At 37.2% G+C, this 17,917-nt stretch overlaps 1 protein-coding gene across 1 annotated transcript in view; it reads right to left on the bottom strand.

The window, feature by feature from the left end:
- Positions 1-17,917, bottom strand: part of WDPCP (WD repeat containing planar cell polarity effector) — a 147,235-nt gene that overhangs the window by 128,632 nt on the left and 686 nt on the right. Inside the window, exon 2 of the mRNA XM_066547816.1 lies at positions 16,384-16,465. The gene's annotated coding sequence lies outside the window, so the exon portion shown is untranslated. The remainder of the gene's footprint in view (positions 1-16,383; positions 16,466-17,917) is intronic.

Genomic DNA, 17,917 nt, shown 5'->3' with positions numbered 1-17,917 from the left:
ACGTGGTAATGCTGGGAGAACAAAGACTGCCTTGGTGGCTCATGATATTAAAGAATTAGGAATGTACTTCATCAGCAATGTCCAGAAGAGGATGTTCCAAATGAGGGACTCATAATAAATGGTGGCTCTTACCTTGAGCATAGTAGAGTCTACCCTTAACAAGTTTAGAAACTTTGCTAAAATAATTATGGTCATTCTCTCACTGGAGTGACAGAGGGGCTGCATAAATCAAGTGAGGTACAAGAAAAGAGCATTGAAAAAAAGATGCCCAAGAACTGTACAGCTTATTTGTTATCAAGATAATCCTAAGCAGACAAGAGTATTTAGAATTTATACTTTAAGAAATAGAAAGAAAAAATCTATCATAGTGTAAAGGACTTCGCAATTTTCTTCTGCTCCAGGCCAAGGTTTTTGCTCAACCTGAGTTACCACACACCAGTTTAAAAAAGAAAAAAAAAGACAACCACCATTACTTCAGGGAAGTGATGAAACTTATGAAACTTGTGACTTTTGCTATGGATTAAAAGGAAATAATTCTTAAATGCATTACAATGTTCCCATGTATATGTGCTCTTCCACAGCAGCCATTGCTGGGATTTTGCTGGTAATTCCCAATCTCCCAAAGCCGTGCATGTGGTAACTCATGGCCAGTGCAAACAGAGAGGAGAGATCCCAGTGTTCACTACAAGGGAATTGCTATTTTTTCTTCTTTGCAACACAAAATTGCCCTTAAAAACACTTAAAAGCCTTGAAAGCCACAGTCACAAAACAAGACAGGCTGATTTCTCAGCTTGCATTAGTAACACCACCACAATAAACTCTGGTCTTTGCTAGTTTCTCATACATCAAACCCAACGAACAGGCAAAAGAGGTACTAACACACATCCCCGCCCTGCCAAAACACAGAAAACTCCAACTTACAGGACAATTCAAGCAATAATTATGGTAAAGAATCTCTGACTGTCAATCTTATCCATAGTAAAAAAACAATAACTGAGCTCTGAAAAACAGGTCTGAAATCAAGACAAATTCTAAGCAAAAATAGCTATAGGGAAACACCACTGACAAAGAAAACACAGTTAGCAGAGTTCTTGAAATTTCAACAGGCAAGGAAACTTATGAGGTATTTAGAAATGAACATTTCAAAAGAAATGGAAAGACTACAAAAAGAAAAAGTTAGGTGCTGCTTTTAAAAGACAAATATTACCTTGAGTAAATAGGTAAACATTCAAATTCATTTCTAGGGAGTAAAAAGGCTTTTCCTGTTTCAGGTCTGACTTGCCCCTTGCCCAGGAATCCCTTAAATTGTATTCAGAGACATGTAATCAAGTTTATATGGTAAAGGAATGGGGAGAAAACTGCCCAAGGGCTAAAGGAAGGTCCTGTTCAGGAGAAGGTAGTGGGGCAGGGGGAGACAAGGTGAAGAACCCTTACCTTTCCTCTCAGAAAGTTGTTAAAAGGTTGATTTTTTTGTAGAATTCAGGGTCTTTTACTGCTTAACAGAATTCAAGAAGAAAAATTACTTTGGGAGCTTTTCAAATCTGAAAGGATACAACTGAAATTCCACATGTAACAAACTGACACAGAAAAAAAAAGGAACCGGGAATTAAATGCCCTTTGCTTGTGGCTTGTTTTTCTTTTTTTTAAATCGCTTTATGATCCTCTGAAACCATGAAAGAAATTTCCATGGATTTTCCTCTGAGACCAAGACATTTGAAAAAAAAAAAAAGGAAATGGGTGGCTAGACCAGAAATGGTTTATTCTTTATGAAAAACAAACATTTGTCTGCTAAAAGTAGTTAGCCTAGTTCTCTTCTTGTGGAATTCAAGAATTCACTCCAAACAACTTGTGGATAAAAAGGCTCAGTTTGAATAATATTTCCAGCTTGAAACACCAATGCATTCAAAGTGTTAGTTCTGATTAGAAGGCCAAAATGGAATAGAGAGGCAAGAACTAAACTGTTTCTATATATTGCAACTGGAAAACAAAATATGCTGCCCACAAGTGAATAAGCCATTCATCAGACTACTGAAAAAGTAAAATTTACAAATTTCTCCCACCCATGCAGTAATTTCAGATAAAAAAATAACGAAGAATTACATTATGACTACAGTGAAGGTTTTCAAGCCTATTTTAAAATACAGTAAGAAAACAAATTCCTTTAAAAGCAAACTGAAGAACAAAACATGATAAAAAACCCTGTATTTTTTACTCTAATGAACACTGTATTTTCAAATTCCCTGTTTTTCTGGTTTAGGCAAATAAAGACAACAATAGGATTACAACAATACATTTTAGTTTTGCAGTCAGGTGTCTAATAAATCACTCTAAAACCCCTTTAGCAACTAAAATTAAAAAGCTTGTTCTAGATAGAGATATGCAATTTTATGCAGCACTCTTTTAGAAATAAAATCCAGTTTAAAAAAAAAAACCTTTTGTTCTCAAGCGTTTACATTTCAGATTAATTTTTAAAGGTTTCTATAAATCTTCAATATTCAGATATATAACCTAAACATGAAATGTGGCAAAAGTTGACAAGTTAATTTATTGTACCCTGTAATCAACAATCTATGCTGATCTTCAGAAAAGATAAACCAGAAAAGAGTTGCTCGTTCTGTAAAGGAGATAAAAGCAAATGGGGAACTCTGAAAGTGTTCCAGAAATGCAAATGCATACATCATTTGTGCTAAAGGCAACACCAACAATCTCCCTCAAACGAAGCCATATATCAGCATGTAAGAACAAGGAGGCATTCTTCTGTCAGCAGAAAACAAAGGAAACATCGCCCATGATGAATAAGTGAGTTTTGAAAACAAAATGGCAACAAGAATTACACACTTAAAAATTTATTTTCAGTGTTCTTTTATGCCGCAACACACACAGGTTGTAATCCAAAGGACAGACAAAACAGTGAAGGATACTGCAACTTGTCTGATTTTCTATGCATTGGTGATGTTCAAGCTCAACTTCATATTCCCAAACCTCCATGTTACGTTCCTCACTTTTCCCTCAAGTTTCCCAAATTCCATCTACATTATATTCAGCTCATTCACTTGTTTGTAGCCATGCCCTTCATTTCCCTTCTGCTTCCTCTCCTCTGCCACTACATGCAACTCTGGTGCCAGCCAAGCATAAAGCAGCCCACCATGGCTTCTGGAGCCCTCTCAGCCATCAGGACCTCCATAGTTAATCAATGATACCAAAGGCCAAACTGAGAAAAATCCTTGAGCTCAGGTCAAAGTCTTCTCTTGAGCAGTCTAGGGAAGGGAACACCAATTTGCATTTCCTTGAATTTTAAAAAAACAAATTCACTTTTGAAGCTTTTAAGATCTCTGCCTTATCCACCAAATGCATTAAGTCAGCCAACTTAATGCATGCCCCAAAAATGAATGCAGGATGAAAGGCAGTGAATGTGTGAACTGGAAGGTAGACTATGTGAACTTGTCCCTTCAGGGGACAATAAAAAAAACAAAAAAAACTTATTCCGCAGATTTTACTTATATAAGTCAGGTGATGATAAAAAAACCAAGAAGGGAAATAACAGTGTTCTGGATATAAATGCATCCGTTATCTATCTGCAAATTAGGGCTGCTACTTTGAGCTAGGTCTTTAGTTCATCATTGGAAGAAAGGAAAACTCTCAGGTACATTTCTTGTTAAATACCTAAAGTTGCAAAGCCAAATTAATTCTAGTATATATCTATATGTATGTATGTATATATATATATACACACATATATATATATATATATATATATAATATTTTAGTGCTTCATATTTACTGATTTAAACCATAATCTCAATAGAGACAAAGACACAGTTTTCATGACCAACAGAATTAGTATTTGCTCACTCCAGAAGAGTAAATTTTTATAAACCCCAGCTTGAAATCTATTTTTGGCACATTCCAAATCTGTTTAGCTTTAACACTAACTTGCAAAAGTGTGTAACTTTTTAAAATTATCCATTAAATGATACAACATAGTCATTAAAAACACCCACTCTTCAAAGCTCTGAAAGATCTATTACAAGGTAGTCATGTAGGGTGAGCAACATTCTGCTTGCTCCCTGCTCCTCCCAAAGTATGTTATCCCATTTCAGCTGCCACTACTGAAATAAGTACGTAAATCCATAGTCACATTTCACTTTTGAAAACTAGAGCACCTATAAATTGGCATTAGAACCCTGAATTTAGACACTCTGAGATTATGACAAAACTCCACTGTTCATAAGGCATGCTACTGGGCAATAAATGCCATTCCCTGATTCATTTTCAAACAATGCAACATCTTAATAATAAAAAAGGAATGTTATCCAGGCTTTGAGGAAAGATGCATGGATGAGTGATAAGATAAAGTATCTTCAGATAAAAAGAATGAAGGGTAACTCATTGTCCCCAGAAAGAAAAGGTGAAAATAGCAATGGATTTCTACCTGGTGAAAGCCATATCTATTTCAGGATTTTTTTCTGCACCTTTTCTAAAACATAGGCAAAAATTAGAACAAAATTTGATTATTAATACAAAGCTGTAATAAGTGTCACAAAACCTACTTTTTGGTGTGCATGGATATGCCTTTCCCCAGAGGGATAAAGCTCCTTATACCCTATTTCTGCCATATCCAACCACAAACCTGGGCAGATCCACTTTTTCATCACTTATACTTCACAGCAAAAGTGTGCCCTGGAGCAACAATCCTAAAAGGCAAACAATACCTCATTTCACAGCTCTTGCTTAAGTGCAGAAAGTGAATTCTTTCTGTGTATTTTCCAGAATCAGAAAGAAGTGGCACACATGAAAATATTTGTCAAGTAAAACCTGGGAGAGGTCCAAGAACACTTGAAGGTGTCAACAGGACTTGGAGGGGCAAAAGCCACTCAATTTTTCCTGCACAGAGAACAGGACAATAGTTGTCATGCTGAGGAAGCTGCCTCAGTTCTTGCTGAGCTCATTCCTGCTCTCACATTTCCAGGCACCAAGTGCAGTTAAAGAAAAAAAAAAACCCACAGCTTTTTATTTTTTTCATACTGATTCATCAAGATAGTTGTATCTTTTTGCAGCATGATGAGTGCCTAATTACAATGATTCAAATCTCTTGTCACCTTCAGGCTAGACTACAGATAGCAATGGGTTTTAGCCAGAGCAGATAGGGAAAATGAACTTGACACAGCACGCAATGGCTTGTTAAGCACAATATAATATTAAAAACATCACTCCCCTTTTTAATCTAGCCAGGAGGAGGGAGGAAAATCACATGATTTTGAGTTCAAAGTTGCTAAATCCCTTCTTCAGCAGGGGAACATGCTTGTCTGATTACATTTTCAGGTTGAATGCATTTGTCACTCTATCACCTTTCTCCACACTCAGTCCTGTTTTGAGCCCTGTTGGCTTCAGACAGCTCTTTCTCCTCCTAATATCACTGAAATTTCACAGAAGTTCCTTCAGTCTACTCCCATTTTCCTTCTAGGGAAATGGTTATATGCAGGCTGGGCCCTCTAGTGCGTGGTGATGTTAATGCACCACATTCCCTGTGCTCTGGGCTTTGTTTTCCTCTACCAAGTAACTTCTGCCAGGGCACCTACTCCATTCAGGTGCCTTTTCCAAAGGACCCCATTTCTGCTTTCATAACTTCAAAAGATGGAGGAGTTCTCTGAGTGACACCACTCGGGGTGTCCTGTGGCTTATTGCCAAGCCTCGAACTCAAGCACTCAGCCCCCATGAATGGCAACTTCTGCTAAACCCCTGCAAAAAGAGCATCAAAAGCCCAGCAAGAAACCTGGGAGCTGAGGACAAAGAAGCAGCTTCCTCACCAGGGACAGAATTTCAGAACTTGAATCTACTCAATACTTCCAATACAGGTCCTTTCTGAGGCCAATGACCTGCACTACCTTTGTGATCAGAGGGCTGCACACAACAGGCACGGTGGGGGCTCTCCTTGCTGTACTTTCAGCTTTGGCTTAAGACAGAGAGTGAACCCCTGAGGCTGTGATTCCCTCAGTCACTCTGCTGCATGTCCTATCCAAACCCTTCAGCATTTAGAAAACCATCTTGATGCTCCTCTACCACATTTTTGATTCCTCGGGTTCTATTTCAGGACCATTAACTTAATTATCCATATAATCTCAAACCATTTGCTTGTCTTTCACTTTTTGTTTCTTAGGATAAAAAGGACCTTGCTAACAGGCAAAACTGGAGATTATTAAAATGCTTTTAATAAAACTCCTGCAATTATACTTAGAAAACCCAGGTATTTTTACATCACTTAAAAAGTTTAGGTTTTTAAAGTAATGAGTGAAATGTCTTTAAAATAGGCAGAATTATGTACATAACCAAAATTTACACTGACAAAGCCTGCAATAGTCCAGAGGGAAAACATAACAAAACATAACATAATAAAAAAACTGTCAACAGTACAATTAGTGTGAATAGCATCAGAATAGTCTGCATTAATTCTCAACACAGCATATAACTTCACTATGTCTGTATGACCTCTAAACAGATACACCCCATTTAAAAAAAAAATTAAACACATCATCAAAGATCAACAAACATAGATATGAATGTCCTCCATATGAATGACTGCTCTTTACACCCTGATGAAGCTTTTCAGCCATAATCATTAACAAAGAAAAAGGAAGTCCAATTGAATAGAAACTCTTAGTACAGCCCATTAGTAAAGCTGCACATTTTGTTACAACTTCCCAGGTTACTGACAATTAAATTAAATGCACCTCTTGACTGCATCACACACAGGCTATGTTGTTGAAAGCAAGATGTATTTTGTTTTGATTTTAAAATAGCTTTTAAAACAGCTTCTGCCAGCAAAGGCCTTCCTAGTTTTGGAGGAGAAAAAGTCATTATAAGAATCTTGTTAATGTCACAGAACATGAGGGAATAGCATACAAGTGACCAAATTTGCTAATGAGCTTGGAGTTACCTGAGGAAATCATTGCAAAGTGGCAGAATTTTGAAACTTGCTTTTCTTTCACCTCAACATTAATTTAAAGTCTTATTTTAAAACCTTCAAAAAAGTGTTCATGCCCTTTCAAGCTGTGTATTTGATTTGTGTCCAACAGGTGCAAAAAAATATGAAGAAGTTTATGAAAACCAAGAATGGGCTTAGGTTTAACTGCTGCAGATCAATTTAACATAAGGATCATAACCTGTCCTCATGGATTTTTAAATAGAACAGACTTAAACTTATACCCCTGACATTTAGCATAATGGAATAACAACTATTTATGGTCTCCCTGTCAATTCTGGTAGTAAAACCCTGAATGTGGTCACAGAAATTATAAATCTGCATTGTTATCTAGAAAACAAAATAAAATGATTATAATAATTTTCTGCTATTACAAGCAATTGTCTTTAATTACCTCAATATATATTACTTAATTGCCTGAAAAGACAGAATGTCAGCATGAACAGCATTGGTTTGGCAGCCCCAAATTATGAACAACCATTGAAATGGTGCACGTTCTCTCTCTTCTTTTCCTCAAAAATATGAGATCTCACAGAAGCTTGCCTACCTTGATATGTAATAAAATTTGAAAACTGAAATAATAAGGAATCAGAAAATGCCAAAAAATTCAAGTGGTGTGTTCAGATCTTTTAATGATTAATGAGTTCACAGTTTGACCCCATCTCTCTACCAACGCATTTCTCATGTGGCTCCAATTTACACCACGGGTAAATGGCAATCTAATGGAAACAGTGGTACTGAGCACACAACCTAGAATGTGATAATTATTCTGGAGACAGACATACAAGGATGCCTTTACAGCATCAGTCAACCACTGGCAAATAACCTGCTTTCATGAGGTTTAAAAAAAAAAAAGAAATTAGTAGAATGAGAAAATTTTTAAAATATCATAGCAGTTGCCCATTACCATGATTTCTGTGACTGTATTATAGATCAGCTTTTGCAATCCTATAATCCCATGTATTCCAAATAAACGTTCATAATCAACAAATTTTGGACTACAATTTCCAGCACAAAGATCATCTTTCCCCCTTTTTTTTAAATTTTAAACACTTCTGTTTTGTGTTTGCATGGAAGGTTTTGGCAGCAGAAGCTTTCAGGGAAGGAAGTTGAGAGAGCTGCTGGAAGCTTTCCCTATTTCCAGCAGAGCCAATGCCAGATGGGTCTAGGACTGACTCCCTGCTGGACAAGGCTGAGCCCATCAGCAAAGGTCTCCATTGCCTCAGGAATAACACAGTTATTTCCTCATTATCCTACTCTGAGTTGATTGATAAGAAATTAAACTGATTTCCCTGAGTCTGTTTTGCCCATGACAGTGACTGGCTCTCCCTGTCCTTACCTTGACCTTTTGTTGTATTTTCTCTCCCTCCTCTGTCCCACTGAGCAGGCAAATGAGATAGGCTTTGGTGAGCACCTGATGTCCAGCCAGGGTCACCCCACCACAGCTTCATCCATGATCTTTCACCTATAATAAACACTGTTTATAAATGCATTAATCTGGGCAGTGTGGAGGTATCTTCTCTCCAAAGAGAGCTGTGACTGACCATTCTAGCTAGCTGCAACATTTGGCTCCTTCCACTTTCACAGATGTAAAAGATACAATTTAATTAACTCATCCACACAAGTGGCAGAGCAAAACAAAACCACTAAATGGCTGTGGCTGGGGGAAGTAATTTCCCCAGAGTTAAGTAATTTCTGTATTTTACTCAAGCCTTTATTTTACATGAGTCTTTTTAGGACTGATACAATTTTAGGGTCTGTCTCACTTCTATCTGTGGATTTCTTTTCCCAAAATCTTTGTCTGAGTTGGGTTTGCTCAAATTAAAGTCACAGCTGCTGCTACAATTCTGTGTGATGCTTCATTCTTATCCACATTCATGTTAAGGGAAGCAGCAATATTGTCACCATTTTCATTATTCCTCTACTTTTAAACAGAAGGCCAACAGCATAATCTTCACACTAATCCATGAAACAGACTACAATTATATATAAGTTAGAAAAGATGCAGAATGTTCATTCTTCTCTTTCCTTGCCCTATTCAGCAAATACTGCAGTATTTTCTTTCATGATGATAAGATTTCTTTGATCTCAGCAAAGAGATTTTTTAAACTTCATTGTTAGAAATACAAGTAGAATAACTAACTTACATGGCCTCAATTACAAAATGGCATTTGCTGCAGTTCATTCATGATGAGGGAGTTTTAAAATTAACAGCATGCCATCTTCTGAAAATCAAGCAGCAGCACTTCACAGGTAGGCCACTCCTGGAGTTTTATGCAAAGTCTGCATTCAGATGTCCTTGAATTCAGAGTGACTAATAACCTCAGCAAGGTGCACATTTTAAAAGAACACTCATGCTGAAGTTGGCATTTGTTCACTGGCATTATGGGTGGCATATTTTACAGCTGCTTCTTAAGGAATATTCAACCACCTGCACATTGTGTGTCATTGCACTGGAGCACAGCCACATGCTGAAACTGTAAGGATTGCAGTTTTGGTAATCAGATTCAGAAAACAAGCATGACAGAGTGAAATTAATTTATTAAGTCATTTACTTAATAGGGATACTACTTGATATATTACAAAGCAGACAGACAGAAAAAGACACTTAGGGGGTTTCCCAATACCACATACAAAAAAAAATTATACCCAGAAAATAAATTAAAAAACCTCCAAGGGGAAAAAGTTGGTAAAGTTAAATATCATCACTGGCAGATGCCAAAGAAGCTACTCCAGCAAGATCTCTATAGAATATAAATATTTAATTTACTCTATGATGAAAAGTCAATTAATCAAGTTATTATGCAACAGTCCTAAGGAGTAAGGTCTGCTTACTATCTGAGTATTTATTCAAATGAAACTCCCACCAACATCACTGTTTCATAGCTGTCCTGATTTTGTATTTTAACACAAGAATGGCACTATGTTACAAGTTTTCCAGTACAAGTTTTCTTAGACTGAATTCCACAGGAAGAGACCTCTGCCACAAGTTGAAGAGTAACAAAGTTAACAGCACTCCTAAGAGGTAGAGGACTTTGACAGCAGTGTTCCAGGAACATTCCGGGCTTTCATATAACTTGTGTCACAAGCTGCACCTCATTCACTGACATTACATCACTGTAACTTTTGTCTAAATTTCAACTTATTAATTACATTTACAAAGGAAATCCTCCAATAGCTAAAAAAAAAAAAAGAAAAAAAAGAAAAAAGAAAGCTAACTGCATCATCCTGGGCTGTGATGTAAAAAGAAATATGGCCAGCAGGTCAAGGGGGAGGACTCTCTTTTTCTACTCTGCTCTGCTGAGACTCCACCTGCAGTTCTGCATCCAGCTCTGAAGCCCCCAGCAAAGAAAGGTACAGGCCTGTTAGGGACTGGTCGAGAAAAAGAGTCACAAAAAAGATTGGAGGAAAGGAATAGCTCCCCTTTTTAAAAAGGTTGGGAGACTTGGGGGGTTTTTAGCTTGGAAAAGAGAAGGCTCTAGGGAGATCTTATGATAGCCTATTAATACTTAAAGGTGGCTTATCAGAAAGGGGGAGAGGGACTTTCTACATGAGGTCTAGAGTGACAAGACCAAGGGCAACAGTTCTTATCCAAAATACAGTAGATTTGGATTAGATATAAGGAAGAAATTCCTTACTCTGAGGGGTTGAGATACTGGAACAGGTTGCCCAGAAAAGCTGTGGATGCCCCAGGCCTGGCAGGATTCAAGGCCAGGTTGGATGGGTCTTTGAGCAACCAGATCTAGTGGAAGGTGTCCTCAGTGCACTGGACTTCAAAGGTCCCTTCTAGTGCAAACCACTTTGTGATTCTGTGACAAAAGCAGCAGACAACTCATTGCAATTCACTGTATCTGGTCGTTATCGTAACAAAAACTGGCAAAACAGTGGATTGGGAAGCATCTACTTAAATACACAGATGAGGTACAAAAGAGTGGAAACAGCTTTGTACATTAAGCTTTATATCTGTGCCTGCTTTTCTTTATACTTCTATTTAAGGAACAGTCAATATAACCATTAAGAAAGAAATTTTTTTTAATTGACGATAAAATTGGAAATAATGCCGTGATTTTGAAGTCCATACACACCTATTCTTCCAACACATATCTCTAATGCATTTTACAAGCCTTCCATTTCTCAAGCAAGACAAGCTCAACATTTACAAAACCACCTAAGTGTCTTCCAAAAATGCAAACTGTCCTTTACAGGTGCAGTTTTTAAAAGTTTAGTCATTTCTATGCTACCAGATGGTGTTACTACACTGCAGCGGATGCTCCTGTCTTCTCAGAGGCACATTCAAAAAGACAATCATCTCTCAGATTTTACTCAATACAAGATAATGGATCACTCTACTCACTCAGAAGTTTGGGTACAACTGCCTGGGACCAATTACAATGGATAAAAAAAATACCTTATCAATGTTCAGTAGGTCTCAGCTCCCATGAAAAGGAATGTGACAACTCAGAACCTACCAGTGGCCCTCAGAAGGCAAGCTGATGTCCACCAGCACTGCAGAGGATTCCCAGCTTTCATTATAGGAATCAGTGGCATTCATTTAGCAAGGACAGAGCCTAGCATTGCAGTTAAACTAATGGTACTATTAATGACACTTCACTAATTTATGTCCCACACGGGTACGTTGAACAAATAAACCATCTACAGTATGCTGCTGTTCTGAATTCTCTCTGCAGGTTTCAAGTCCTTGAATGACATTCTCCTCCAATCTAGTTTGTCAGGGAGTCACAAGTGGTCCAATTACACAGGCAACTGACCCACTACTGCTAAGAAACTGCCTCTTGTGAAACTCCATGAAGGTAAGAAACATCACAGTATTGGCATTTTCCTGGACACGACTCTGTGACAGTCAAGTGCAAACAGAAAAAAGGTGAGCAGCAGGTGGAGAAGAGCCCTATTCTATTTCTCTAAAGACCACAGATCTTATTTTTCCAAGAGAAACATGGCACTTGTCCTTGTTCAGGCAACACTGAAATACTGAAATATTTAGATGGTAAGAAATTCAAGCTAGTGATTTTATAAACTTTTAGATATACTTTTATTCTTTCTCCCAAACCTTATAAGCTGAGGATTCACTTCCAAAATAGCTTTCCTATCAAATACAGCATACATAGATTATAAAACCCCAAAGGTTTAATCAGCACTTTTTTACGGAAGTTCATTAACAGGTTTGCCAAATTATCCAGCCCAGAACTGTGTATATATTATTAAACCCTATTTTGAGCTTTATTACCTTCCTTAAGAGTGTATTGGTTCCTCTGTTTGGTGTTTTATATATTTACAAATATATTCAAAAGTTTTGTCTTATTAAGAGAAAAATTGCATAGAATGAGAAAAACTTCTTAGGTAACTTTGGAATCTTTTAACTTGTAAATAAGCAATGAAAGCACTGAGATAAGTCTTTGGGAATATATTTGAAGTCTTAATGAAAGGGTCAGATTACAAAAAGACATAGTGGGAGTATTATATGAGGAAGCTTTAAAGTTAGTTGCAGTGTATTAAAAAAACAACATTCAAATAAATTATTTTTCACTGCAGTATGCCAAGTTTTTGGAGATAGAATTAAAATTGGGCTTTCATTTTAGACCAAGTAAAGCATAATACTAGACTATAATACTGCATATACTAGTGAGATCCAAATGCCCACGGTGTTGCAAGAGAACATTTTCCCTCAGGCATTTGAAATGTAATGCTTCTTTAATATTCTCTGTTGGATATTGTTAGAATGGAATTTCAAATATTTCCTGCAATTTGAGTTAAAGATTACTGAATAATGCTGAGCAGCAGAAAATTTTTGAAGCGTACATCTAAAGCTGGCATAGTAGCTTAATGTCCTGTTGTTTCTTGCTTTAGCAAAATTAATTTCTTCAGTCTTCAACCACGAATTCACGCACCACCTGGAGATACAAACCCATAATTTAACTGTGGTGTATTTCTAGCTCCCTTGCCTAATACACACTGAGGCCAGACCCTGTATGTCAGGCAACTATAACAGGAAAAGGCCATTTCAGAACAATACTTTATATTCTCCCATATCAGACAGTAAGCAACTTCAAAAACAGTATCTGGCCCATTATTTTAAATAAATGGGATTACAGGCCATGAAACAAAAGCACATTCTATTATATAGACAAGAGTAACACCTTTCCAATAGGACTCAAAACATTCAAAAGGCTTTTATCCAATTAAGGTCCAATTTTTTCACCATATCTGTGTTAGTGCTTTACCATGGCTACTCTTTACAGGTAAGGGTAGATGGCAAGTTGAGCAAAAAGGCATAGCTGTATCATTCTAAAAGGAAACTAGAAAAACACAAACTGCAACCATGATTCCTGTGCTTGATTACTTCATAGAGAAGCCTCCTTCATCCAAAGATGCAGCACCTTTCCACCATTTGTGCCATGATATAAGTGGTCCATTACCCAATTTTTTTCTGTGGCCATTGCTCCCTTCTCATTCATACTTGGGCACATGACTACCCTGAGTTCAAATTAAGCAATTCCTCAACACCATCCCAGCTTGACCGAACAACTCTAAATGACTTCATGACAGGCCCAAGAGTTTCTAACATTTTCTTTGAGCATGAGCCTGAGGACCATTCTTATGGGTTCCAACATAACCGTCCTCAACACTGAACTAAAAAAAAATGACAAAAAAATGTATGCATGCCTGGTTTTGAGCAACAGGAAACTCCAAGTTATGTAGCATTGGTATGGACAATAGAGTCCACGCAGCTGAAATCAGCTGGAATTTTATTTAGAGATGGGATCATTTAGCCCTACAGTGTGCAACTGAATGAGTACAGGCATGTGCAGAGAGTACTTGTGTTCATGTGAGCAGAATGAATAAAGGCAATTTCTTCTTTCTTTACTCAAGTATCAGTAGGCACTGAATATGGCCAGTATTATAAGCATGTATGCTACTAAAGCCACCCATAGACTCTGCTACTGCCTAAGTAGCAGAATTGGTTTGGATAAGGTTTCCAAAAGCAGGCCAGATACCAAAATGAATCTGTTAAACAGCAGGAAAACCTCCATACAGGAAACAAAGTGCTTAGTTGCCTCTTACAGTTATTACTGATAAATTCATGTTTGAAAGTTATGTTTTACTTATGAATAATGCCATTAAGATAAAAGATTATCAGTCTTTTCTATCCATAAAGAATTATATTTTATAAAATTAACAAAAAACTCAAAAAATCAACACCGTAAGACATCATTCTTCTTCCACCGGTACTTCTTGGGATATTTTCTTTGAAACACTATTTAATTCTTGGTGGGGGAAAGGAGAAAAATTTAGTTTGTATAGGGGCAGCTATTAAGAATTTGGTTCTGCAAAAATACAGAAATAAAGTCACGTGGATGTTGCAAAACAAGCTGAAATATTTTAAGCAAACTATGTGACCATAATTCATAGAACTAAGCCTAAGGAGAAAAACTCTTGTAACTGTGCAAGAGATTTGGCAAGGAAGAGCATTCATCAGCCATTCTGACATGGAAAGGATGGATAAAGGAAGCAGATGGATTCACCCATCTGCACCTAAAAAAGGGAAAGTCATCATTATGGTTGCTAGCTTCTTGTTCAAAATGTGTTACTTGATTATCAGGTTATAATGAACATATGCAAAAGAAAGTCTTACGAGAGAAAAAGCAAACATTTATTTTCAGTAAGATCTGCTTCCCTTAACTAAAATGATTCACTTGACTAAATGCTAACCTCATTTAAAAAACTCTCAAGGACATCAGCTTAATCTTTCATCAGTTTACATCTAGTGGGGGGAACGGGTGCTGGTGCTCATGTTGGGTTTTTAATGTTGCAATGAATTAACTTTAAGAGTACAAGGTTTGCTTCGCTAGAACTTGAATTGTTACATAGGTCATCTCCTCTCTAGAATACCAACCTGCCTCTTCTCCTCCAGACAGTGACATTAGTGAGTACAAAATGTGCTGTCATAAAGTCTCTGTTCAACCAAGAGAAAGACAGATTTGTGTTAAGCTAGAAGAATCCAGTAACACTACTTCTCATGCACCAGGAACACAACCCTTCTGTTCACTTTGCAGTAATTCAGAGATCAACTTTGCTGAATTTACAGCCAATATGCCAAAGTCTTTGTGCTATGTCCAATGTGGTTGTTTGGTTTGTGGGTTGGCTTTGTTTGCCTTTGGTTTTAAACAGGGATTCTCTGTAACCTGGACCTTCTCTGTAACAACTGTGAGAAGAAAACCCTCCAGAAGTGGTGCTTGGGTGGTGGATGAGGACAGATCTTCCAGGGTCCCTCAGCTCTGGAGGTATCATTATGAAGCCACTGTGCCACCACCCCCTCTGGTCAGTGATGGAGCCCTGAATCCTTTGGGCACCAGAGCACCCATCTCAGATCTGACATGCACCCACATCAGAGGAGACCTGAACTCTCAGTGTCCCCCACCAAACCTGCAATACCTGCTCGTACTATTGACCTACTTAGAGAAAACAAATAAAAAATAACTTTCTGTTCACAATTTTTATTAATATTTGACTCATGAATAGTTTATAAAGATTACTAATACATATCACATGCAAGCTACAGATCATTTGTGTCTCTTTATAGGCAGCAGGCACCTGAGTACAGGATGTGTTATTGCATCCTAGCTACCTGTTAAAAACATGCTGAAGGTTGTAGAAATTAATTAATGATAGTTTCCCAACTTTAATTAAAAAACCAACTAAGCTGTTAAGAAATTAAAAATAAGCAATAAAAAATTAAACCACTTCCATAGAAGATAAAATTTCTCTTTTAGAAAGAAAGTTTTCACCACAGCAAAAACAAAATCTGGATTATAAATGGAATTTATGGATTAGCTTCTTCATGACATTCAATGTCCGTGCAGTACTATATGACTGAAGTTCAGAAATGAACGGTGAAAAGTTATGTTTGGGACATTAGCACTAGGAATGAAAAAACCCAACCCTGTATTAATTTTCTAAACTACAATTTTAATAGTTCTTGTTCATATCTATATCTTTTAAAAAATCTATTATAGATTTCTCATACACTTCACAAAATAACTTTTGATCCTCTTAATTCTATTTCAGTATTGTTTTGTAATGCTTTACTTTAGTTCTGAAAAATGTCTTACTATTATTCCCTTGGACCAGAACACAGAAGAGATTTACAAAACTATTTCAATTCTAGCATTTCTAGGTTTGAACCCAGCCACTATATAGTTAGTTTTTCTTACACAGTCTTCTGTATTTTAAATGTTAATTATATCACACAGACTTAGCTACAAGAGACATGACTTGGTAACAACAATTGTAAGTAAATGCATAAGATCAAAAACCTGTACTAGACACAGAGAGGATGATAAAAAGAGAACTTTACAAGTTATTGAAAATTAAGTATAAAAACTTACCTAAAAATATTCATCCGTTTCTATAGATGGCAATGAAGTAAAAGACAATCCCATCCAAAATACAGTTAAAGAAGACAGCCAGCTGTTAACAGAGAATAATTCATTTTAAAATATTTTTTAAAAATTAAGAGATCATTCTGGCAGACTACCCTTCAAAACTACTAGTTGCCTTGAAAAATAATACTTAATCCCCTGAAGATGGAGATTAAAACATCTTAGTATTTCAGTGTGTTGTTTAATTACCAATTTCCATGTAATTCAGTATCTTTTCAGTGCAAAAATTGCAAAGTGTATTTGAGAGTTAGCCAAGAGCCCAATTCATATGCACACTAAATTTCCATTACTTCATTTGCACATAATGTTTCTATTTATGCAGCTTTTTGGCTTACAGTGCTACACGAAAGACTCATACTAATGAAACATTGGGGAGCATTAAAGAATATTTTTTAAAATTACATTTAAATTTTGCTTGGAAAACAAAGCTTGGCAAGTAGACACAAAATTTAAGAAGGAAATACTAGAACTCTTGCTGACTTTAAAAACTACACCACATTCATAAAAGGCAACATTTTACAGTATCTTTAGTTAAATCAGCACAGTCAACAACTGAGTCCAACTTGGACTAATCATACTGGGATTGAAGATAAACTGATAAACATCCTTCTGACAACCAAAAGCATTTACACGTGGCTTTGCATGAAAACGAATCACTTTCAACACAAAGTAACGAGATTTGTTGTTATCTCCAAGAGCAAATAATTCCAGGAGCACAAGCTTGGGCAAAAAAGGAACAAGAATAAGAAGAGTCTTACCTACAGAAGAAAGTTTGAAAGTTTCAAGTTAAGCTCTCAACTGAAATCCATTAAATCAATACAATCTGCTAGGCTGACACAGACAAATCAGTTTACAGCCTGGTAACATTGATTTAGCTGAAAATTGGTAAGAAATCAATTAAACTGAACCAATTAAGGTCAGTGGAAATTACCTTATGTGGGTCCACATCAGGTTTTGTGTATATTTAAATCTTAAACAATCTTAAATAGTGTTAATTAAGTCTGTACAACGTCTGGGTGCAGAAAAGGTTAAGAGTCACCAGGGTAAAGCATCTTAGGACACTCTGGGAAACTTTGACTGTGTTAAACAAGCTCCCTCCTCCTGACCAAGCTTCCCCACGCTTCCCAGCAAGCCAGCCCTCAGCTCTGCTTGCAGCTATTCAGCTTTCAAACTTATCCACAGAAAGGAGCTTGAGTACAGGCTTCATTCATATTAAAAACGGGCCGTCATTAACCGATATAAATCAGTGCAGCTGGAGAACCTCAACAAAGCCGGCAGGATCGCACCCCCGCACCCTGGCACCGCCGCTGGCCCCGCTGCAGGAGCTGCCAGGGCCACAAGGCTCCTTCCAGCCACGGCACCTTCCGAGCTGTGGCATGAGCACGACTGGCAGCACCACCCGATGGAACGGGAACACTTTGCATCACACCTTGCATTTTACACCCCTTGCCCTAAAGGAGCAGCTTCCCTTTTCTGTCGC

Source organism: Molothrus aeneus, chromosome 3, assembly GCF_037042795.1.
Source record: "Molothrus aeneus isolate 106 chromosome 3, BPBGC_Maene_1.0, whole genome shotgun sequence".
Lineage (NCBI taxonomy): Eukaryota > Metazoa > Chordata > Aves > Passeriformes > Icteridae > Molothrus > Molothrus aeneus.
Note: the sequence above shows the minus strand (reverse complement) of the source record. Positions and strands in the feature narration are given on the sequence as shown.